The following is a 24,436-nucleotide window of genomic DNA, read 5'->3' as shown; positions in this document are numbered from 1 at the left end:
ACTCACAGCTGATGCTTGCTGTCAGCTGGGCCTTAGCGGAACTGCTGGCCAGAACCCCTTCATGCGGCCTCTACATATAGCTTGGGCTTCCTCCATCAGTTCCAAGGGTGAGTGTCCCAAGGGAAAGAGTGCAGTGGAAGCTGTATGGTGTTTTATGGCCTCACCTCAGAAGTCACACAGCATCATTTTCACTGTGTTCTATTTATTAGAAGTGAGTTACCAAGGGAATGGAATAAGTCTATCTTTAAATGGGGGAAGTATAGAAGAATTTGCAAACGTGTTTATAAACCACTACAGGCTTGAATGGGATGGACGCTGATTTATCCACTTAGATGGGTTGAGGATGGTGGGCACCTCATCTTTCCACTCCTTAAGACTCTTCCTTAGGAATCCAAACGAAGGCTCAGCCTGGGGATATAGTTAAGGAAGAGCAGCTATTCAGGCTCTCAAGTTAGACACACTTGGATTTTTTTTTAAGATTTTACTTATTTATTTGACAGACAGAGATCACAAGTAGGCAGAGAGGCTGGCAGAGAGAGGGGGAAGCAGGCTCCCTGCTGAGCAGAAAGCACAATTCAAGGCTCAATCCCAGGACCCTGGGACCATGACCCGAGCCAAAGGCAGAGGCTTTAACCCTCTGAGCCACCCAGGCGTCCCATACATACACTTGGATTTGAATCCTGGTTCTGCCATTTACGGGGTCTGTGTTCTTGGGTAAGTCACTTAAACTAGGATAAGCCACCTATTCGTCATCTGTAAAATCACAGTATCCTCTTCATGGGATCATTACAAGGGTTAAGTGGGTTAATAATTGGGTTAATAATATATGCTCAGAGCAAGAGCTAGTTCATAGTGAACACTCCATGTTAGCTGTTGCAGAAATGATTATTCAATATATGTTTATCAATATTTAACCCATGCTTAGTTGAGTTTGCTAGATGCTTCATGCTAGAATTATGAAAATAATATTGCTATAATAGTAATAATATATGCTAGAATTATGAAAATAATTCTAGCATATAGCTAGGGGTTTAAGCTTCCAGGAACCTACAACTATATTCCTACAGGAATATATATATATATATATTTTTTTTTCTATGGGAATATATGTATATATATTCATACATACATATACATATATATATATATATATATATATTTTTTTTTTTTTAAGTAATCTTTATACCCAATGTAGGGTTTGAACGCATGACTCTGAGATCAGGAATTGTATGCTCCATGGACTGAGCCAGCCAGGCATCCTTGGGATGTGTTTTAAGCATGCAAGCAGAGTCCAGGCTTTGGAGCCAGCCATACCTGACTCTCATTCTGAGTTAGTCCATAGTTTCTAGTTGTGAGACCTTGGACCTATCTTCCACTGTCTCAACCACAATTTTCTCAGTTGAAAATGAGAATTACGGTAGTACCTACCTTACTGGGTATTGGTAAGGATCAAAAGAGATAATCTAGGGAAAAGGCTTAGCACAGTTCCTGGAGCACAGTAATTACTTACTATGTGTTAATTATTAATTTCATTTATCAGGAAATAGGCTAATTCATGGAGACATTGCAGTCCAAGGTAAAGAGCGCCATCCTGGATGGGGAAACAAGCTGCTAAAGGAGTCCAGCAGGAGATTAACTTTGCCAGGAAGAATCTCAGAAAGCCCTGAGGAGGTAACGTTGGACTGGGCTTTGAAGAATGAGTAAGAGTTTTCTGGCTGAGAACGAGGAAAGAGAAGGCATTCCAGGCGGAGGGAAGAAGATCCACAAAGGCATAAAGTAACAGAAGGTGTTGACATGTTTGGAGGAAGGTGATAAATTCAGTGTGGGAGTTTAAGGTGTGTGGTATGGAGGGAAGAGGGCTGGAAAGCAGAGTTCAGGTCAAAACATTGGCTTATGTGGGAGAAACTGTGAGCCATCTGTAAGCTGGGGGGATTTGGTAGAGTGTGGAGAAAGGCCAGTAGTGGGGCTGGAGAGAGGTTTTATAGGTGGAACAGACAGGCTCAGGCGAACATTTTATGTGACCTGTGGCGGGGGTGGGGGGCAGTGAGGGAAGCAAAGGCCACCTGCTGAAGAGTGAAGGAAAGAGGGCAGGGTTTGAGTGGATGAACAAAGCTATGGGATGGTGAGTCCAAAAATTTGACTCTAAATCTACCTGGTATACTGCTGAGTATCTCTTTGATCTTGAGATTGTCACACTATATATATTTTTTTAATTTTACGATTTTATTTATTCATTTGACAGACAGAGAGCACAAGCAGGGGGAGCTGCAGGCAGAGGGAGAGGGAGAAGCAGGCTCTCCGCAGAGCAAGGGGAGCTCAATGTAGTACTTGATCCCAGGACCCCAGGATCATGATCTGAGCTGAAGGCAGTTGCTTAACCAGCTGAGCTACCTGGGCACCCCAAGGAGTGTCACACTCTTTTGTCCTTAGTTTTCTTTTTCTTTTTTTTTTTTAAAGATTTTATTTATTTATTTGACAGGCAGAGATTACAAGTAGGCTGAGAGGCAGGCAGAGAGAGAGAAGGGGGAAGCAGGCTCCCTGCCGAGCAGAGAGTCCGATGCGGGGCTTGATCCCAGGACCCTGGGATCATGACCTGAGCCAAAGGCAGAGGCTTTAACCCACTGAGCGACCCAGGCGCCCCTGTCCTTAGTTTTCTATTGGTAAATAATACGGCTTCTATCTGCTACACATAATTTTTTTTTTAAAGATTTTATTTATTTATTTGACAGAGAGAAACCACAAGTAGATGGAGAGGCAGGCAGAGAGAGAGAAGGGGGAAGCAGGCTCCCTGCCGAGTAGAGAGCCCGATGCGGGGCTCGATCCCAGGACACTGGGATCATGACCTGAGCCGAAGGCAGCGGCTTAACCCACTGAGCCACCCAGGCGCACCTGCTACACATAATTATTGTGAAAAAGACAAGAGGTAAAGAGTAAGTGCTTTGTAAGCAGTAAATAGTTAAACAAATATCAGACCTTATGTTTTTAGGGAGGCAGTAGTCGCCTGGAAGAGCACAGCTAAAGCAGAGTTTAGGTGAGATGGAAGGTAAGGGTATCTGTTCTACTGTTCAGGGGTGAAGATAAACACAGGAACACACACACACACACACACACACACCCAGACAAGTACAGTAATTTCCACACTGGGACTGGGCTGGGTCTGCAGAAGGGGATGGGAAAATCAATTCCACCACCAGGGACTTTACCAATTGTGCTACAGACACCTTCTCCTCTTAACTTGGATTTAAGGTGGTCCAAAGATCCAAATCTGGAGTCTGGCTAGGCTTCAGGTATCTGGGGAACCATCGATGAGTAAAAGTTATGCTGCTGATTTCTTGGGGCTAGAATTCATAGTCTCCAGCCGACTCTCAGAAGCACTTGTGACACCCTTACCCCTGCACCCCAAAAGTTAAGAGCCATTGATTTTCTCACCAGAAATTGAGAAATTTCTCACCAGAAAGTGATGGAAGTTCATTTTTAATTTTTGACTTTTCTGAACTACGTCAGTTTTTGAAACATGAACATGTTTCACTCAACCATGAAATGAAAAGTTTCATTGAAAAAAAACTAATTGGGGCTCCTGGGTAGCTCAATTCGTTAAGCATGGGCTTTCAGCTTGGGTCATGATCCCAAGGGTCCTGGGCCTGCTTCTCTTTCTCCCTCTCCCTCTGCCTGCCGCTCCCCCTGCTTTTGCTCTCTCTCGCGCCCGCTCTCTCTCTGTCAAATAAATAAAAAAAAAACTTAACAAAAAAGAAATGAAGAAAACTCATCAGGGATTACCTGGATGGTGTCGTCAGAGCCCTGTTTAGATCTCATCTTTATACTGTTTTGTAGTAAACACAATAAACACAAATATTAATAGCTGTTATTTAAAAAAATCCTAATAGTGTCAGCGGGCACCTCCCCCATTTCATTATGCAAGGTACATCCCCTATTTTGTAAGGTAAAATGTCTACATTTCCTATAAACTACTGGCTTAAATGCAGTAAAATTTGCAATCGAAATAGACTAGACGAAGAAGAAAAAGGCAGGCAATTTCAAGTATTTTCGGCTCAGACTTATAAAAATAATGTGTTTGTCAATCTTCACATGCTTTATCGTCTGCCTTTTTGTGAACCCGCCAATATGCGAGCCGTTGGCGTTTGATGCTTGAAGCGACGGAACGGAGAACAGGGTTAAATCCACTACCCTCTCCCCACGCACTCTAGTAATTACTCTATTTCCACGTCATGTTTCCGGGTGTCTGTGTGTCCCGACTCACGCAGAAACTGAAGTTCAAAGCCGGCGGGAGTCACCCATGTTCCTTTTGCTGTCCCCAAAAACCCAATTCTGGCGCTGGGCCCCTGAGGATCTGGCGATACCTGGGGACTGTCTAACTGGTTGATTCCCACGTGGTAAGTGGCCTGCAACCGCGACCCCACGTGGTGCCAAAAGCTGGGAAAAGGGAGAGCAGGCTGAAGAGAGCCGCATCAGGGGCATTTAAAGTGTCCTGACGTCACGCATTGCCAGGAACTCAGCTGAGTTTTCAGCAGGACATTCCGGTCATCTTCCCTCCCTCCCCCGGGTTTCTGTGCCCAAGGCCGTGGCTCCTCCTCTGCTGTGGCGGAGGGAGAGATACTTAGTGCTTGGAACAGCCAGCACAGGGGCGTTCCCAGCCAACTGTTGTCCCCGCCCTTTCCCCAGAGGCTCTCCTCATTGGCTAGTGGGTGGGGCTTCGGGTGTACAGTACACGCACCGGTGCCTCTGGGCGGCCGGGAAAACTGGCCGTCTCATGAATTATGCAGAAGCGGCGTGTCCCTGCCAAGTTGGGGCTGGGCGGGGATTGGCTGGAGGGGCTGTAATTCAGCGGTTTCCGGAGCTGCCGCGGCGTAGACGGGGAGGGGGGAGTCTGGGGTTCCGACGTCGCCGCGGAGCGAGCGAGCCCGAACCGGATCCTTGACGAGCACCCCTGCTCTGCGTTCTCTCTCCGCGTCTGCCAGGAGAGGCCCTGCGGCCTGAGGGAGACCCGCCGCCCGCACCCCGGCGCAAGCGCAGCCCCGGTCTATCGGGCCTGAGCCCGAGAAACAGGTGAAGGGGGTGAAGGGTGGGGCCGCCTTCCCTGACGGCCCCCAGGCCTGGGGATCCCGGGGGGTCGCGGGAGGGGCCGGGAGCCTCTGCGGTGTTTGGGGGAGTTGTGGATGGAAACTTCAGTGGGGCGGGGGGGTAGTGGCGAATACGTGGAGACGCCAGGGTTGAACTGAAGGGACAACTCCCGGAATGACAGGAACGGGCCTCTGAAGGGACGGGGCGCTGGAAGGAAGTTTCGTTCTTCGGAGAAAGGGCAGACGCCGAAGAAGAGAGAAAACGGGCTCAAGGGGGAGGACAGTGGGGCGAAAGCACCCAGGGTGGGGGTGGTAGGAGTGAGGGACAGCCCCCCGACTTCCTGCTCCCCGAGGCTCTGGGGACGTTCCGGCAACAGGAGCAACTGTCACGCAGGCAGAGATCACGGGCAGGGGCGTGGGGGTGTTGGAAAGAGCTTTCTCCCCTCTCCCCGGCGGCCAATTCCCGGCTGAGCCAATTCCTCGGCCTTGCCCTGTTCTCTTTCCTTTAGGAGCCAGCTGTGCCCCTCTAGAGGTAGGAATAGGTGTCTCCCCCCTGCAGCCCCACAGGCTGGTTGGTTGTGGCTAGGATTATTGCATAAGAATCAAGTTTCCTGTAGGGAAATTGACAGTCTTGGACTCTTTTTTAAATTCCCTCCCGTCTTTTTTTCCCCCTATACATTAAACCTTGCTTCTCTCCTCCCCTTCTAAAAACAAAACAAAGCAAAATAAAACCTCTATCAAGCCAGTTCTAGAGAGAAATAAACCTTTCTTCCTTGACATTGTTCTTTTATAAACACCTGGTAAACTTGGCCAGAAGATAAATAATTGAGCCCTTGCGTTTACTGGATTGTGGTGTTGCTTAATTGCATAGGACAGAATGAACCAATCGAGAGTGGGAGTTTTCTGTCTTAGAGCCAAGATCTTGGGTAAACGCAGAGGGAAACAAAGACAGGCTGGCCTTGGCAAAGCCATGTGTGCAAACTTTACCTGTGATTGGGGGGTGTGGTTGGGCTTAAGTTAGTAAAATTCACACCGTCATCCAACTTGCTTTTTCCATATTTAGTGCACATCTTTGTGTCTGGTATTGGCACACACTTTTTTTTTTAAATAAAAATGTGCATAATGTGTATCTGCTGGTTTTTCTCATGTGTGCATCTACAGGTTATATTCTGTGTATGGTTTGTAACTTTTTGGCTGGCTTTGCTGATAAAGCATTGGTTGGAATAAATCAGGACTATAAATCATCTCAGTCTTTCATATGTGGATTTGGACTGTTATGACTCGATTCAGCCAAATTTCTGTTCTATATTAAATATGTCTGTGTTCTTTGAATCAACACATTTATTTCCTTGTTACATGTGCCAGACTGGCATACTAGCAGAATTTTTGCTCAGATATTTGCATAGTGGGATGGAGAAAAGAAGTCTGGAATACCAGGGGAAAAAATTAGATATTAGAGGTTTGATCTTAAAGTCTGTATATTCGTTAGCATATCCACCACGGAGAACCACTAGCAAATTCACGGATCTTTTCTTTCTGTATATAGTACTTTTGGCAAGAATAACTGTTTAGAAATATCCACAGCTATGACTTGCCCTACAAAGGGTAGATAGTTCACATGACATTATCCCCATTTTATAGATAAGAAAACTGAGGCCAAAGAAACAAGGTGCTTGCCCAAGGCAGCAGAATGTCACAGTGGTGGAACTCGTATTTTTGGTATATTTTGTGTTATTTTGTCTGTCTATGTTAAGTATTAGGTCTTGATTTACAGTGAGTCCGGACCCTGCTGGGAAAAGTGTCACTGAAATTGTAACATCTCTCTGGACAGTGAAATACCACCATTAGGCTGTTAAGACTCCAAGGGAGATAGCCAGTACAGGTGCAAAAATAAGTAGAAACAGGGTATGCTTAGGTTATTTTTTCATCTGCTGTGTCTAACTTGGGAAGTCACAAACTTTTTAGTTAGTGTAACTTGTCAGAATTTAGCTATTTGCTAATGGAGAGGGAGAAAAAATTGCAGTTTAATCCAGAGTGCTTTGTGGCTTGATCAGTGATCATTCGTGTCTCTAGAAAGTTGCTTTCTCCTTCCTGGCTCTGGTTCTCTTTAACTTTCCAATAGGAGATGGGGCCGAGGTAGTGAGCATTCCAGATGCTGAGTCCAGCATCTTTTTACCTTATGGATTCCCCAGAGGTGGTGTACAGATCAACACATATTTGCCTTTTGTGACTTTGTGAAAGTTGCCATGAAAAATCAGAGGCTTCGTTCACAGGACTTGCAGTCCACTGAGGGGCTTGATAAATGCATTATCCCTGTAGAACAACATGTCCTTAAAGAGGTGCTAAGACCTTAAATCTGTGCCATCATTCAATGAGGTAGCTGTTACATGTTAAAAGTATCATAACTGGTGCACCTGGGTGGCTCAGTGGGTTAAAGGCTCTGCCTTCGGCTCAGGTCATAATCCCAGGGTCCTGGGATAGAGCCCCACATCGGGCTCTCTGCTTGGCAGGAAGCCTGCTTCCCCCTCTCTCTCTGCCTGCCTCTCTCTGCCTACTTGTGATTTGTCTGTGAAATAAATAAATAAAATCTTAAAAAAAAAAAGTATCATAGCTATAGAACATTTTCATTGTCCTGGAAAGTTCTTTTGGACAGTGCTGCACTAAGTGCTATAGGTCTTCAGAGGAAGAAGAGGTTATAAGGTCTGGAATGGTCTAGGAAGTCGTCTTGCCAAAGGAGAGATTTGATCTGAGTCCCAAATAATAGCTGGAATTTGATAGGTGTAAAGAATTGGGGGTAAGGAGGTATGGTGGTACAGTAGGAATAAAATCCTGGTAGATTAGGAAGGTAAGTAGGGGAGGAGTGTCTACTCATAAGAGGTCTTGAGGCCAGACCATGGAATTTCAGGTTTTGTCCTTTCAAAGATGTAGGAGGCCAAGTATTGGTGTTTAATTGTGGAGTGAGTGCCTCCTGTGTGTTGGGCACGTGCCTAGCATTGGTTAATTTGTACAAAGTAGATCAGTGCACATGGCATCTTCCCTAGGGGAATTGTCCTTGGGGCTGAGCTTATAAATTGGGCCAGCACCCAGAGAGGTGTTCTGACTTAACAGATCTGTGTGTTTAAGTGCAGAAGTGTCTTTTAGGATTTTTGGTTGGCTATAAATGGCCACTTATATTTTATGTCTTCCATATTTAAACAATTCTACTGAAACTTTTGGGTCATTCATAAAAACCACCAAAAGAGCACTGAAGGGTGTCCCCAGATCTTGAAGTCCTGGTTCCTAGAGCAACCTTGGTGAGATACAGCAGGATGACTTTGCCCGGCCTTTTCAGACTTTGTCAGTCACGGTGAAAAGGATTAATATCCCAGTTACATGTTTGTCCCTCAGAACCTCCGCTTACTGTGGTGTACTTTAGTCTGGATGGCCAGATGGTACTTTGGTGGTCAGTTGTTTGAAATGTCTCTAGTTCTTAAAAGGAGCAGCATGTGGAAGAATGAATTTCTATTCTGCTCAGTTCTCATTATGTGAGGATTGTCAGAACTCTTAGATCAGGCCGGCAAATATTTTATTTCATTTCATTTTGTTTTAATTAATTAATTATTGGCAGACATTTTATACTGAGAGCCAATTACTGTGCTTGGTGGTATCTAAGGGTAATGAAATATGCTTCCTATTTTCAGGGATCTAGAGGCGTGATGCAGACGAGGGTGTGTGTTGCTTTAGTAAGGAAACAGGGCAGGGGAGGTGACAGGATAAGAGGTTCACATCTGATGCTCTGGAGTCAGACAAGTCTGGGATCAGATCCTGGATCAGCTGCTTCCTCCTCAGAACCAGAGTCTCAGTTTCTTATCTGTAAAAGTAGAGGGTAACAGGGCCTATCTCCTGGAACTGTTGAAGATGCATTGAGAAAATACAGGTAAAATGTTTAGCATAATGCCTGGCACACAGTAAGAACTCCATAAATGTAAGTTCTTACTAATTGTCCCAGAAAAGAGATTCATTTTCTTTAGGGGTAAGAAAAAGGCTTATGACCAAGGGTCTTTATCAGGTCAGAACACCTATGAAAAGGGTCTTTATCAGGTCGGAACACCTATGTTTTGTAGGTTTGAATAGGAGTTCTCCTGATGAAGTTGAGTGGTGAACGTTGCATTCAAGGCCAGGGAACATGAATGTGCAGAGGCTTAAAACAGCAGAGTGTGCCAGGGAGCTGCAAGTGTAAGTTCTTAATTTAGGAGGACTGAACTGAGGGGAAAGGAAGCTGCTGAGCTGTGGCTCTTCCCCCTTCTTTTCTGTTCCTTATTGGGTTCACATGTTATCAAAACTAAGTTGTTTGGTCCTGCTTACAAAAGAAATATATGCTGTTACAAAATATTTAAATTTGTAGAACTATAAGCTCTATGTATTTTATATATATATGTATGTGTGGATATATATATAATATATATCCTGTTAATACTTGTATTAATGGTTAATGGTGTGTGTATCTCCAGATTTTTTGTACCTTTTTCTACTTACCAGTTTAACTTGGACTTTTTTTTTTAAGATTTTATTTATTTATTTGACAGAGACCACAAGTAGGCAGAGAGGAAGGTGGGGAGGGAGCGGTGAGCAGGCTCCCTGCTGAGCAGAGAGCCCGATGCTGGCCTCGATCCTGGAACCCTGGGATCATGACCCGAGCTGAAGGCAGAGGCTTAACCCACTGAACCACCCAGGTGCCCTAACTTGGACATAATTATAGCAAATTTCTTTCTAATAGCCTAATAAAAAAACAATAAGGAAGGCAAATCTACCCCCCAAAATATGATAAGGTTTGGATTATCTGGGTTTTCTTTCTGCTACCCTCACCCATAAGAATAAATGACTCTTTTTTTTTTTTTAAGATTTTTTCTTTATTTATCTGACAGAGATCACAAGTAGGCAGAGAGGCAGGCAGAGAGAGAGGAGGAAGCAGGCTCCCTGCTGAGCAGAGAGCCCGATGTGGGGCTCCATCCCAGGACCCTGGGAACATGACCTGAGCCGAAGGCAGAGGCTTAACCCACTGAGCCACCCAGGTGCCCCAATAAATGACTCTTTTAATCACTGAACTTTTGCCTGACCTTTGGCTTGCTTTATAACTCCATTGGACAAGGAACTCATTTTGAGCATTCCTAATGTAACATTGTACTGTCGAAATGCTTGGGCCATGTGTTTGAGGGTCTCATGAGCCAAAGCTGCTATGGGAAGTAAAAGAATGGACTGTGAGGTCAGACTTCTTGGGCTTTATTCCTGAATCCAGCACCTCTTAGACCTTGCAAGGTCAGTGCTTTAACTTCCTGGCTTCAGTTTCTCTAGCCATAAAATACAGATACCAGGCTTTGTTGCTGGGAAGTTGTGAGGATTAAGCAAGATAATGTGTGTATATATGTATTTGTGTATGTTTGTCTTAAAGAATTTATTTGCTTGATTATTGAGCACAAGCCGGGGTGGGGTGGGGGGAATAGCAGCCAGAGGGAGAGAGAAGAAGGCTCCACTCTGAGCAAGTTGCCTGATGTGGGGCTCTATTCCAGGACCCTGGGATCATGACCTGAGCCGAAGGCAGCCACCCAACCAACTGAGCTGCCCAGGTGCCACTGTTTGTTTGTTTATAGTAGGCTCTATGGCCAATATGGGGCTTCTACTTAGCACCCCTAGATCAAGGGTCTCATGCCTTATGGGCTGAGCTAGCCAAGGACCCCACATGATAATGCATATGAAGTACTTTGTCTGGTGCCTGGCAGATAGCTAAAATTTGAATGCTAATAATTAATATCATTAAAAACTACAGTATCTATCCACCTACAAAGTCAGGCAAGTTATGATTCATGGGGGCCATTAATGACCCAAAGGAAAGAAGGAGTAATTGGGAGATTCTAACCTAATAGGAAAAAACTAAATGAATAGGGACCAGGGGGATTTACATTGTGGTGGAGGAGATGGAGGCTGTCACGTAAAAGGAATAGGCAACCCGTAAATTCCTGTTTACACGAATGCTCTTGTGACAGGTCTCTCTACATCTTCCAAAGGTTCTGATTATGGGCCATTTATTTTAAGTAGTAGTCGACACATTAAAAATGTATTACCCCTTAGGAATTTGAACAGCCGCTTGGAGTTCCTAACACCAGAAGTACACAGGATGTTGAAGGTTTGAGGGGGAGAGGCGTCGGGCTCTGAAGGTGGGGCAGCATACCGTTTTGGGGGGGATGGTGTGGTGCTTCCCAAGGGGAATGAATGACCTGTCTGTGGCTAAGAGATGATTTGTCCTTTCGTGTGTGTGTGTGTGTGTGTGTGTGTGTGTGTGTGTAAGTGCATATGTTTTCACCCGAGGAATAGAGCATTATTTTCTTGTCCTGTAACTTTCCTTTGCAAAGTGCATCTGTATTCAAAATAGTCTTGCGGTTAAGAAGAACCACTCAGCTTCTCCGTGAAACAGGTTTTCTCACACTAGCTCTCCAGTTCGGGATCCAAGAAGCCAGGAAAGAAGGGCCGCCCCATTGCTTCTAGCAAGTATGTGGGGCAGGAGGAAGCCTGCGGAGCTTGAAAGAGAAAGTAAACCTTCTAGTAGATAAATGGCTTCCCTGTTGTGGAGGAGGAGTACAGATTATTAGGGGGATGTTTGGGTAATTTTTGTAAAAGCCATTTCTGAAAACTGATTTAGATTAGCGAAGGTGAGCTCAATTTAGGAAAACCCTGCCCCGCCTGGTGTTAACCACCTGCTTTCCCGCTTTGTTGATTGATTTTATTAGTTTTCGGTAGCCTGACCACTCATTCTGGTTATGAGAAATGGAGGATTTGAGTCTGAATTTGAGCATCTGCTTAGGTGAAAGCTTCCTAAAATGCATGTTTTTCGAATCTCTTCTAATGTACTTTTGTTTTGCTATTTAGCCTATGCTGTTTTTATGACAGAATGAAAAACGTAAGACCTTCCTTTGTTCTCCCCTTCTCTCCCCACCAGGGTAATCCTCAAAAACCCCCAAACCCAGATGTTAGCTGTATAATTATCTCTCTTATAAACCAAACAGAGGGCAATGTTGCATTGAGTTAGCATTAAAATAGCCTTTGAATTTATTTTTTCCTGCTTGTGGCTTAGATATGGTAAATATTTAATCTTAGACTCATTTTGTCTGATAAATCAGTTTGGTATTTGGGCTTCTTTTTATTAGTATGTTTAGGGAAAGCCAGTTTATTGAAACATTAACTAAAATCAAACATAATTAAGTTGATGACTTTTATGCATAGGGGGAGGTGGAATAATTAAAGTGTTCTGGAGCCAAGTATCAATATTCTTTTTAAAAATTATTTATTTATTTAGGGGCGTCTGGGTAGCCCATTGGGTTAAGCCTCTGCCTTCAGCTCAGGTCATGATCTCAGGATCCTGAGATGGAGCCCCTCATCCGGCTCTCTGCTGAGCAGGGAGCCTGCTTTCCCCTGCTTTCTCTGTCTGCTGCTCTGCCTGCTTGTGATTTCTCTCTCTGTGTCAAATAAATAAATAAAATCTTTAAAAAATTTTTTTGAAAAAATTTATTTATTTATTTGAGAGAGAGAGAGAGAGAGACAGTGAGGGGGGAGTACAAGCAGGGGGAGTGGGGGAGGGAGAAGCAGGCTTCCCTTGCAGCAGGGAGCCCGATGTAGGACTCGATCCCAGGACACTGGGATCATGACCTGAACCAAAGGCAGGTGCTTAATGACTGAGCCATCCAGGCACCCCAAATAAAATCTTTTTTTAAAAAAATTATTTATTTATTTGAGAGAGCGTGAGGAGAAGGAGCAGAGGGAGAAGGACAAGCAGACTCTGGAGCCCTAGGTGAGGTTCCATCTCAAGACCTGAGATCATGACCTGAGCCAAAACCAAGAGTCAGACCCTTAACTGACTCTCAACGGAGAGAGAGGGAACCTAGCACCCCCCCCCCTTTTTTTCTGAACAGATACTGCATTCTGTTTAGGAACTCTTGGGTTGTTTTTGTTTTTGTTTTTTTAAGGGAAAGGGAGAGAGAATCCCAGACAGACCCCTCACCCGAATGGAGCCCCATGCAGGACTTGACCCCATGACTGCAAGATCATGACCCAAGCCAAAGTCGGGAGTCAGGGACTCAACCGACTGAGCAACCAGGTGCCCCACAAATATCATTATTTGTTCAAAGATTTTATTTATTTGACCGAGAGAGAGAGCACAAGTAGGCAGGGTGTGTGTGTGGGGGGGGGCAGGCTCCCTGCTGAGCAGAGAGCCGATATGGGCTCAGTCCCAGGATCCTGGGATCATGACCTGAGCCGAAGGCAGAGGCTTAACCCACTGGGCCACCCAGGCGCCCCTCAGTATTTGTTCTTAATACTATGTGTTATTGTCCCTTTGCATTTACGCGCATAAGAGTGGACTGTAACTGCAGAGAAGCACGTGGGGACCCTTAAGGTCCTAATAATGGTTGGAGAATATTGGGTTCATGGAGCCATCTGAAATTCCTGTTTCTCGATGTTCAGGTTGTGCCTGTTGGGGTTGGGGAGGTGGTTTATGGGAACTCTGTACTTTCTGCTCAATTTCACTCAATTTTGCTTTGAACCTAAAAACTGCTTTAAAAAGTAAAGCTTATTTTTTAAAAAAGATTTTATTTATTTATTTGACAGAGAGAGCAAGAGCAGGAATGCAAGCAGAGGGAGTGGGAGACAGAGAGAAGCAGGCTCCCCACCAAGCAGGGAGCAAAATGTGGGACTTGATCCCAGGATCCCCGGATCATGACCTGAGTGAAAGGCAGATAGATGTTTAATGACTGAACCACCTAGGCACCCCTTAAAATAAAGCTTATTAATTAAAATCTTTCTACAGGAATATCTAAGGTGTCCTGGGTCAGAAGTGCCCTGTGTGATCTGCCTTAGTTTACCCTAAGCTTTACAATGAAAGTACCATTCTTATATACCCAGTGAGAATATCTTCCGAGTAAGGGAGAAGGAGGTTGGAGGTGGCAGGTAGAGAAAACCCACACACCCTACAGTCTGTGGATTCAACTACTTCCCCTTTCCCCCAGGAAAGATAAATGCTAGCTAGTCTTAACCACAGATTGGCTGCAAGAATATCAGTTTTGTTTTTCGGTTCCAGACTCCGGCTTTCTTTATCGTAAAAGTAATATTTTAGGAAAACAAAAAAAAGAAAAAGTTTAATCAGTACAAAAATTTAGTAGTAAGTGGAAGGTTTTCTTCCAGATTCTCAAATTTTCTTTCAAATTCTCTTTCTCAGGGACAGCTAGTCGCCTAGTTTTTATTCTTCTCCGGGTGATTTCATTTGTATGCAGGCAAACATATTATTTTCTCTTTTTCCCTTGCCAAAGAATATAGTACATTATACATATAACTGTATCTTACTTTTTGTCACTTTGTTTATCTTAGTAAACCCTCCATGTGGATATGTTTTGTTTCATGTTTTTGTGTGTGTTTGTTTTTAAGATTGTATTTTTAAGTGATCTCTACAGCCAACCTGGGTCTCAAACTCATAAGTGTGAGATCAAGAGTCGTATATTCTTCCAACTGAGCCAGCCAGGCACCCCTGTCTGGTGTTTTTTAAGATCTGCCCAGTATTCTAGGCTATGGATGCTATAATATATTTATATATTTTTTCTTTTTTAAGTATAATCTACCCCCCAAAGGTGGGGCTCAAACTCATGACCCCAAGATCAAGAGTCATGTGCTCTACTGGCAAAGCTAGCCAGGCGCCTCTTTCTTTTAAGCGTTTTTTAAAAATTTTAATAATTTATTTAATCTCCTAATGATAGCCATAGACTGCAGAATCTAAAGATAGAAAACAACGTTTTCAGGAAAAAAGCAGCTAGTTTGAGATGATAACTGAAATGTTCCACAAGAGCTCTTCCCTGCAACATCATGGAAGTATGATGGTTGTCTCAGGGGAGATCTCTTGTGGGAAAATTTTCAGTTATAATCTCAAACTAGCTCCTTTTTTTCTTGAAACCCTGTTTTTACTGTGAAAGAATGACAGACCAGCTGGGATGTTGGTAGACATTTTCTCAAAAATGAAAGAAGAGAAGCTGTCTCTTCCAGGAAACAACTGGCTGGCAGTATTTGTTGCCAATGATAAAATTGAAACTTTTGAGTAAAAATTAGAATTTGAGAAAACTTGGGAGAAAAATTGTGAGTTTGACAGCTTTCCCATATTAACGAGTGGAATTTTTTTATGGTAAAACAGATGTGATTTTTTGATAGTTCATAATGAAATGTATTGACATGTGGAAGGTTTACATGTCTCTGAGATAGTGTTTTCCAGATGATTAATGCACAACATGAATAGATCATGCTTGGGAAAACATTCTGTTCAAAATGCCAGATAGACTAGTGGATCTCATTGCAGCTGAGTATGAAAAGTTAATTGAGATCCAGTGGCATGCAATCCACATTGCATCTGATCTTTAAGAAATGACCACTTGTTGGGGCGCCTGGGGGGCCCAGTGGGTTAAAAGCCTCTGCCTTCGGCTCAGGTCATGCTCCCAGGATCCTGGGATTGAGCCCTGCATTGAGCCCCGCATTGGGCTCTCTGCTCGGCGCGGAGCCTGCTTCCCTTCCTCTCTCTCTGCCTGCCTCTCTGCCTACTTGTGATATCTGTCTGTCAAATAAATAAAATCTTTAAAAAAAAAATAAAAGAAATGACCACTTGTGAATTTTGGTGTGGTATTATGTGGTGTTATGGAATATCCAGAATTATCTGTAAAGGCTATTAAGATAGTCTCCTCCCTTTTCCAACCAGTGTGACATCAAGTTTTCTTCATCAAAGCAACATCCTGCAACAGATTGAATGCAAAAGCAGATATGAGACTCCAGATGTCTTCTATTAAGCCAGACATTAGAGAAATTTCTAAAACTTTTACAGTGTCACTCTTTCCACTAATTTGTTTTAGAAATTATAGTTACTTTTCATAGAAATGTTATTCATGTTAACATATAATAGGTTTATTATTTTTAAGCAAATTAATATTTTTTAAAAAATTTATTTATTTATTTGACAGCTCACAAGTAGGCAGAGAGGCAAGCAGAGAGAGAGGGGAAAGCAGGCTCCCCATGGAGCAAAGAGCCCGATGTGGGGCTCGATCCCAGGACCCTGGGATCATGACCTGAGCCGAAGGCAGAGGCTTCAACCCACTGAGCCACCTAGGCACCCCAATGAATTAATATTTTTAAATTTCTGTTTTAATTTCTAATATAGTAAATAATTGGTAGATAGAACCTTCATAAACAAATGTTCTTTGAGGTTCTTAGTTTTAAGGATATAAAGGGGTCCTGAGAGCAAAAAGTTTGAGAACTGTTGGTCTAAAGATTTTAGTACAAGAACCTCCAGGACACTTGTTTCAAAAAGAAAAAGAAGATTCTACTGTTTTGACCCAGAGAGTCTGATTTAATAGATCTAGGGTTGTTTTAACAAGCAGTCAGGTATTCTGATGTAGGTGGTCCTTGGCTTGAGACATTTTTTTTTTTTAAGATTTTATTTATTTATTCGACAGAGAGAGATCACAAGCAGGCAGAGAGGCAGGCAGAGAGAGAGGAGGAAGCAGGCTCCCTGCTGAACAGAGAGCCCAATGTGGGCCTCGATCCCAGGACTCTGAGATCATGACCTGAGCTGAAGGCAGCGGCTTAACCCACTGAGCCACCCAGGCGCCCGGCTTGAGACGTTTTGCTCTGAAGAACTGTTAAGTCTTAAAATCTTTCTTCAGATTAGCAGAGTCATGTCCACAGGGTTTAGAATCATTGTTGTTTTGGAGATAAAGGTAAATGGTAGGCATGTAGTTTACTAAGGAAAAAAGCTTTGGAGATCCTCCCTCCCTCCCTGCCTTCCTTCCTTTCTATTTATTTATTTATTTATTAAAAAATCCCAAGTAATCTCTATACCCAATGTGGGGCTTGAACTCATAACCCCAAGATCAAGAGTCACATGCTCAGGTGCTTAGTTGGTTCAGTTAGAGGGGCACATCGCTCTTGATCTCGGGGCCCCTGGGTATTTCCTTTTCGTCTGTTTACTCCTCTTAGTATTTATGAACTTTAATATTAATTAGGGGTGGATTATGACTATCAAAAAAAGTCATGACTTTACCAGATTAATGTTCAGTCTTACTATATTGGTAGACCATACATAAATGTATTAAGACAGTTTCTGACTGCTTTGATTAATTTCATACATGTCTTTATAATAAGTTCCAGGCATGTCTATTTCAGACGTCTTTTTTAAAAATAATATTTCATTTTTTAAAATTAAAGATTTAATTTATTTATTTGACAGAGACTACAAGTAGGCAGAGAGGCAGGAAGAAAGAGAAGGAAGCAGGCTCCCTGCTGAGCAGGGAGCCCCATGCGGGGCTCAATCCCAGGGGTCCTAGGACCATGACCTGAGCTGAAGGCAGAGGCTTTAACCCACTGAGCCACCCAGGCTCTCTTTTAATACTATTTCTTAAAGATTTTATTTACTTAATTGTTTTAGTGAGTATGAGAGAGGAGAGAGGCAGAGGGGAGGGAGAGGGACAAGCGGACTCCAGAGCCCTGCATGGGGTTCAGTCTCATGACCCTGAGTTTATGACCTGAGCTGAAATCAAGAGTTGGATGTTTAACCCACTGAGCAACCCAGGCACCCTTCAGACATGTCTTCATAATAAAGTTAACTTTCATTTATTACATGTAATAAATGAATGTAAAATTCTTTTTAAGTGTGCATTTTTTTAAAAGGTTTTATTTATTTATTTGACAGAGACAGATCACAAGTAGGCAGAGAAGCAGGTAGAGGAGGAGGGGGAAACAGGTTCCCTGCTGAGCAGAGAGCCTGACGTGGGGCTCTATCCCAGGACCCTGGGATCATGACCTGAGCTGAAGGCAGAGGCTCAACCCATTGAGACACACAGGCACCCCTAGGTGTACATTCTTTTAAAAAGATTTTATTTATTTGACATACAGTGAGAGAGGGAACAGAAGCAGAGGGGGAGAGAGAAGCAGGTTTGCCAAGGAGCAGGGAGCCAGATACAGGGCTCCATCCCAGGACCTTAGGATCATGACCCAGCCGGAGTCAGATGCTAAACGGCTGAGCCACCCAGGTGCCCCCATACGTAAAATTATGATTTTCCTTTCTTCTTGTGATTGCTTATATAACCAATTCGAAGAGGAATGTGCTTGTCAGAGATCGCACACCAGAGATAAGACAGATCATTTGCCTCCACTAGCCTGGGAATTTGAAGATTCTAAATTTGTGTTCTGGTGGTACCATTATCTTTGTGATTGCTTCACATTTCAGTCCTTATCTGTAAAATGGGAACAACAACCTATTTGATAGAATTGTTACTGTATCTTGGCCGCCTCAGGGTTCTTTTTGGCTGAGTGATTGACTGGGGCGTCCAATGTGAATTCCTGCTTCAGGCCAGGTTCTGTACAGCTGTGATTCTAAGTATTTATTCTTTCTCTAAATCATGTCTACCACCTCACATTGTTGGGTTATAATTTCATGAGTAATTGAGCCTTTTCATAAGCTCTTATGGAGATGCTAATGGATAAGTTCAGTTCTTTTCTGAGTATTTACATCATGAAAACCATGATGTATATGATATGACTTATTTTTCTAAGTATATTATTCATTTTATGAAGGCTTAAGAGAAAAGTTTGTTTTAACTGGGGAGATAGCTCATCTTTTATCTGGAATAAAATTTAAGCCTTGTAGGTCATATTTATCTTTAAAAATCCTTTTTAGGGCGCCTGGGTGGCTCAGTGGGTTAAGCCGCTGCCTTGGCTCAGGTCATGATCTCAGGGTCCTGGGATCGAGTCTCACATCAGGCTCTGTGCTCAGCAGGGAGCCTGCTTCCTCCTCCCTCTCTCTGCCTGCCTCTCTGCCTACTTGCGATCTCTCTCTGTCAAATAAATAAATAAAATCTTAAAAAAAAAATCCTTTTCATAAAGCTCAAATCCTATATTTAAAAAATTAATAGATTTTATAGATACACATGCATATACATATATGTGTGTGTATATGTGTATGTGTATATATATGTGTGTATGTATACACACACACACACACACACACATATATATATATTATTATTATTTTTTTTTTTTAAGAGAGAGAGATCGCTCACAGGGGTGGACTGGAGGGGCAGAGGGAGAGAGAGAATCTTAAGCAGACTCCATGCCTGCCACAGAGCCCAACACGGAGCTCAATCTCATGACCCTGAGATCATGACCTGAGCTGAAATAAAAAGTCTGGGATGTTAACTGACTGAGCCCCTCAGGCGCCCCTATAGACTGTATATATTTTAGAGTCATTTTAGGTTCATGGGAAAATTGAGCAGTATAGAGTTCCCATACACCCTCTCCTCTCCCCTCACCCATTTTCTCCAATCATTAACATCTTGTGTTAGTGTGGTACATTTGTTAGTGTTGAAGAGCCAGTATGTATTTTTTAAATCTCTACACCAAATGCAGAGTTTTCAAACTCAGGACCTAGAGATCAAGAGTCACACCAGCCAGGTGCCCCATGAGCCAGTATTGGTACATTGTTATTAACTAAAGCCCACAGTTAACATTAGAGCTCACTTTGTTGTACATTCTATGGATTTTGACAGATGTGTCCACCATTATAGTATCTCATAAAATAGTATCCCTGCCCAAAAAATCTCCAGTGTTCCACCTATTCATCCCTCCCCCAAACCACCGTAACCAGCTCATCTTTACTCTCTCCATAGTTTTGTCTTTCCCCGAACACCATATAGTTGGAATTATACAGTATGTAGCTGTTCCAGATTGTCCTCTTTCACTTAGCAACATTTATCCAAATCACTGCATGTCTTTTTGTTGCCTGATAGGCCCATTCCTTTGTATTGCTGATTAATACTCCTTTCCCTCTATGCTCCACAATTTGTTTATCCATTCACTTAATAAAGGACTTTTTGATTGATTCCAGGTTTTGGAAGTTAAGCTGCTATAAATATTTGTGTGCAGGCTTTTGTTGTAGATACAAGTTTTCAGCTAATTTGGGTAAATACCAGGGAGCATAATGGGTAGATCATATGTTAAGAGTATTTTTAGTTGTGGGGCACCTGGGTGGCTCATTCAGTTAAGTGTCTGACTTTGATCTCAGGGTCCTGGGATCGAGCCCTGGGTTAGGCTCTGTGATCAGTGGGGAGTCTGCTTGTCCCTCTCCCCCTGCCCTACCCTCAGTCATGCTTTCTCTCTCTCTCAAATAAATAAATAAAATCTTTTTTTTTTTAAACAACAGTATGTTTAGTTTTATAAGAAACTGCTAAAGTATCTTCCAAAGTGGCTGTACCATTTTGCATCACTAACAATGAATGAGAGTTCCTGTTGCCCTACACCCTCACTAGGATTTTTTGTTGTGAGCATTTTGGATTTTGACCATTCTAATAGGTGTGTAAAAGCATCTCATTGTTGTTTTAATTTGCAGTTTCCTGGTGATGTATTAAGTTGAACATCTTTTCATACGCATATTTGGCATGTGTAGTATATCTTCTTTGGTGAAGTGCCTGTTCAGATCTTTTGCCCATTTTTATTTATTTATTTGTTGATTTATTTATTTTTAAAGATTTTACTTATTCATTTGACAGAGAGAGAGACAGCGAGAAAGGGAACACAAGCAGAGGGGGAGAGAGAGGGAGAAGCAGACTTCCTGCCAAGCAGGGAGCCCGATTCAGGGCTTGATCCCGGAACCTTGGAATCATGACCTGAGCTGAAGGCAGATGCTTAACGACTGAGCCACCCAGGCACCCCTTTTGCCCATTTTTATTTTTTATTTTATTTTTTAAATATTTTATTTATTTATTTGACAGAGATCACAAGTAGGCAGGGAAGCAGGCTCCCCACTGAGCAGAGAGTCCAATGCGGGGCTCGATCACCGGACCCTGAGATCACGACCTGAGCCAAAGGCAGAGGCTTGACCCACTGAGCCACCCAGGTGCCCCTTGCCCATTTTTAAATTGGGTTATTTTCTTATTTTTCAGAGAATTTTAAGAGTTCTTTGTATACTTGCTATGATATATTTAATTTTCTTCCCTTAAAATGTTTTTAATTGGCATAAATTTCTCTCCTAGAGTTCAAGTTGATACAGAAACAAACTTCAGGATGCTTGTGGTTAGCACTTTGAGAACAAGGAAATGAAATACTTAACCTCGCTCCCTCTCCACATTTAATTTTCAAATTCTTCTGGGTCTAGATGGGGCTGGCTGGAGGGTTGTAGTCCAGAGGATAGACCTAAACACTGATCTTGATGTTTAGCGTAATCTCTCTGCCATGTGCCCTTCCATGGCATATGTTGGATAGAGTGTTGATTCCTCATTTAAGACCTGAACATTTCTGATCCCAGGTATATTGAAATAGTGGAGAAATACTGGAGATTTCCAAATCTTTTTTGGGAAAAAGAATAGTATTTCTAGAGATCATCCTTCTAGGGGCCTTTTAAATTGCCTTTTTTTTGCGGGGGGGATATGTATCAGATTAAGGGACAAAAGTGAGAAGATACTCTTCCAGGGGGTTGAGTGCCCTTGTGATCTTGGTGAATTTGTCTTGGGGTTCAGAAACATTAACCTAATTGAAGGAAGGACTAGGTATGTCACCAGAGACTTCTGCATTTACCACATTGAGTGGATGCTGTCACCATTTTGCTCATCCTTTAAGCGGTTTTGGACACAGTTGAACACCTTTTTCGTAAAACACTCTTTTGGCTTCTGTGACAACATACTCCCTTGGTTTCTCTTCAGTCTTACTTGTCTTCCTAGTTGCCTTCCTGGTTCATCCTCTATCCGAAACTAACGTTTGAAGGCTCTCAGGTCTCTGGGGCTTTCTTTTCCTTCCTTTTTCTGTTTTTTGTCCTCAGGTTATCTCCTGCATTACTTCGGCATTAAATGTCGTCTCCATTCTGGTGATTACCAAGGGCCTCTCCAGGCTCCCAGTTCCTGTGTCCTGCTGCTCACTTGACATTTCCCCTTGGACAACTTGTAGTTGTCTCCTGTTTATCTTGTCTGAAACGTAACTCTTATTAAACTTTCTCACCGTAAGTTTGTGCCATTCTCCGTACCCCATTTCCCCCCATCTAAATAAATGGCATTATCATCTAACCCACTGTGCAAACCAAAAATCTGGAAATAATCCCTCAACCCCCTGTTTTCTCATACCTCTGCTTCTCTTCAATTATCTGCAAGTCCTTTTGGTGCTACCTTTAAAGTTTTCTTAAATTCCTGTTCTTGTCTCATCTTGATTGACTTCTGTTCTAGCTCTTTGGTAGACTAGATATCCTGAAAACCCTCCTGTGCGGAACACAAAGAAATGTTGCAGAAACTTTTAAGAAAATTGGGGAAGTTGGGGCACCTGGGTGGCTCTGGGTTAAGCCTCTGCCTTCGGCTCAAGTCATGATCCCAGGGTCCTGGGATGGAGTCCCAAATCAGGCTCTCTGCTCAGCAGGGAGCCTGCTTCCTCCTCTCTCTCTCTGCCTGCCTCTCTGCCTACTTGTGATCTCTCTCTCTGTCAAATAAATAAATAAAATCTTTAAAAAAAAAATTGAGGAAGTCTTGAGAGGCCAAAAGCAAATGGAATCTCACCCAAAAAAAGAGAGAATTTACCCTTTTATAATGGGGCTCGGAGTTTAGCATTTACCTTTTTACCATGGACTTAAAAAAATAGATTTTATTTATTAGACAGTGTGTGCGTGAGTGGAGAAAGGAACAGAGGAAGACAGAGAGGGAATCTCAAGGAGACTCTGTGCTAAGTGTGGAGCCAGACTCATGACCCTGAGATCATGACCTGAGTGTAAGTCTAAAGTTCAATGCTGAACTGGCTGAGAGCCACCTGTGTGCCCCTTAACTAAGGATTTTTAGTTTAAAGGCTGCTCTAGGCAGGAGACCAGGCCTTTGTCCTTGGTGAGGAGTTGGAGCAGCCAAGTCTCCCAAAACCATTCCTAAGCATAGGCCTGCCCATTTTAACATTTAGATCTACACTACCTTTTTGGTCCTGGAAACTCCAAGCTGAGATTTTTTTTTTTTAATATTTTATTTATTTGTCAGAGAGAACAAGCAAGGGGAGCAGCAGGCAGAGGGTGAAACAGGCTCTCCAGTGAGCAAGGAGCCCAATGTGGGACTGGATCCCAGGACCTTGGGATTGTGATCCAAGCCTAAGGCAGACATTTAACCTACTGAGCCAAGCAGGCATCCCTCCAAGCTGAGATTTTAACATCAAAAGGTGTGTTTGCCTTTAGAAGCCAGGACAAATAATTCCTTCCTCTAAGATGCCTTTCCTGACTTTCTCAAGTTTACCAGCCTGGCCCCAGTCACTCATTATCCTGTCATCTTTACTGCTCTTATCGTAAGTGGTAATTACTTCCTTATTTACTTGTCTGTCTGCCTCCCTGTGTCTTGTGTCTGTGTCTTGAGGAGGGCAGGGACCTGTCCTGTTCACCATTCCATACCTTGCCCTTGCTTCCTACCATGTGTTTCTCTTTTATGAATGAACAGATGAATGAATGAGTCAAGTAAGGAGGTTCCTTCTGAAAGAAGAGAACATGATGTTACCTAAGTTTTATTTTGGTATTAAGCTTTTCACTTAGAAAACATAATTACAATTTTTATCCAAGGGGCTCCTGGGTGGCTCAGTGGTTAAGCGTCTGCCTTAAGCTCAGGTCATGATCCCAGAGTTCTGGGATCAGGCCCTGCATCAGGCTCCCTGCTCGGCGGGAAGCCTGCTCTTCCCTCTTTCACTCGCTCTGTCAAACAAGTCAAACAAGTAAAATCTTTCTAAAAATTTTTTTAAAAATAATAATTTTTATCCAAGTAATGCACACAGATAATTTAGAAATTGAAGAATACTGAAAAACTTACATTGAAAATGACAGTCTTTTGTCCCACCCTTCCTTACTTCCCAAGCTACTTTCCAACTATCCCATGCTTCTCAGTAATACGTATACACTGCTATTTTTGACCTCTCAGAATTTTAGATGCCCTTTAACTTCCTGTTACCATTGGTGAGGATGTATTCTTTGCCACAGCTGTTCTTCCCATCCCTCACAATAGAGTGGTCATAAATTTTAAGCCACTTTAGCAAAACCACTAATCATATGTTTTATTTTGACCAACGGTGGTTCACTGGTAAGCCAAGAAGTATGCTATGGTTATGTTTCCTTTTATATACAAATACTTGTTGTTGTTGTTTTCTGGAGTTAATACTTTTATTTTTAAAAACTTGCTCGGTTTTCTTAACACCTATTGCTGACTTCCCCCAAGTGTTCCAGCAGGTTTCTCAAGTGCCTGGCAGTTTGCTTCAAATGCTTAAAACACATTGGGAAACTAGTCTTTATGTTCTTGGCAATCAACCCTGCCCCACCC

The 24,436-nt window shown here is 42.9% G+C and overlaps 1 protein-coding gene across 4 annotated transcripts in view; it reads left to right on the top strand.

The window, feature by feature from the left end:
- Nucleotides 1-4,713: 4,713 nt before the first annotated feature.
- STAT3 (signal transducer and activator of transcription 3) overlaps nt 4,714-24,436 on the top strand; it is a 73,286-nt gene continuing 53,563 nt past the window's right edge. For 2 of the 4 annotated variants that reach the window (XM_082706121.1, XM_082706120.1), the window contains exon 1: nt 4,753-5,064. The gene's annotated coding sequence lies outside the window, so the exon portion shown is untranslated. Of the gene's footprint in view, nt 5,065-24,436 lie in introns of all 4 variants that reach the window. The other 2 variants (XM_082706119.1, XM_082706118.1) reach the window with 2 other exon arrangements.

The sequence above is a fragment of the Mustela nivalis genome (assembly GCF_964662115.1).
Source record: "Mustela nivalis genome assembly, chromosome: 17".
NCBI classification, from domain to species: domain Eukaryota; kingdom Metazoa; phylum Chordata; class Mammalia; order Carnivora; family Mustelidae; genus Mustela; species Mustela nivalis.
Note: the sequence above shows the minus strand (reverse complement) of the source record. Positions and strands in the feature narration are given on the sequence as shown.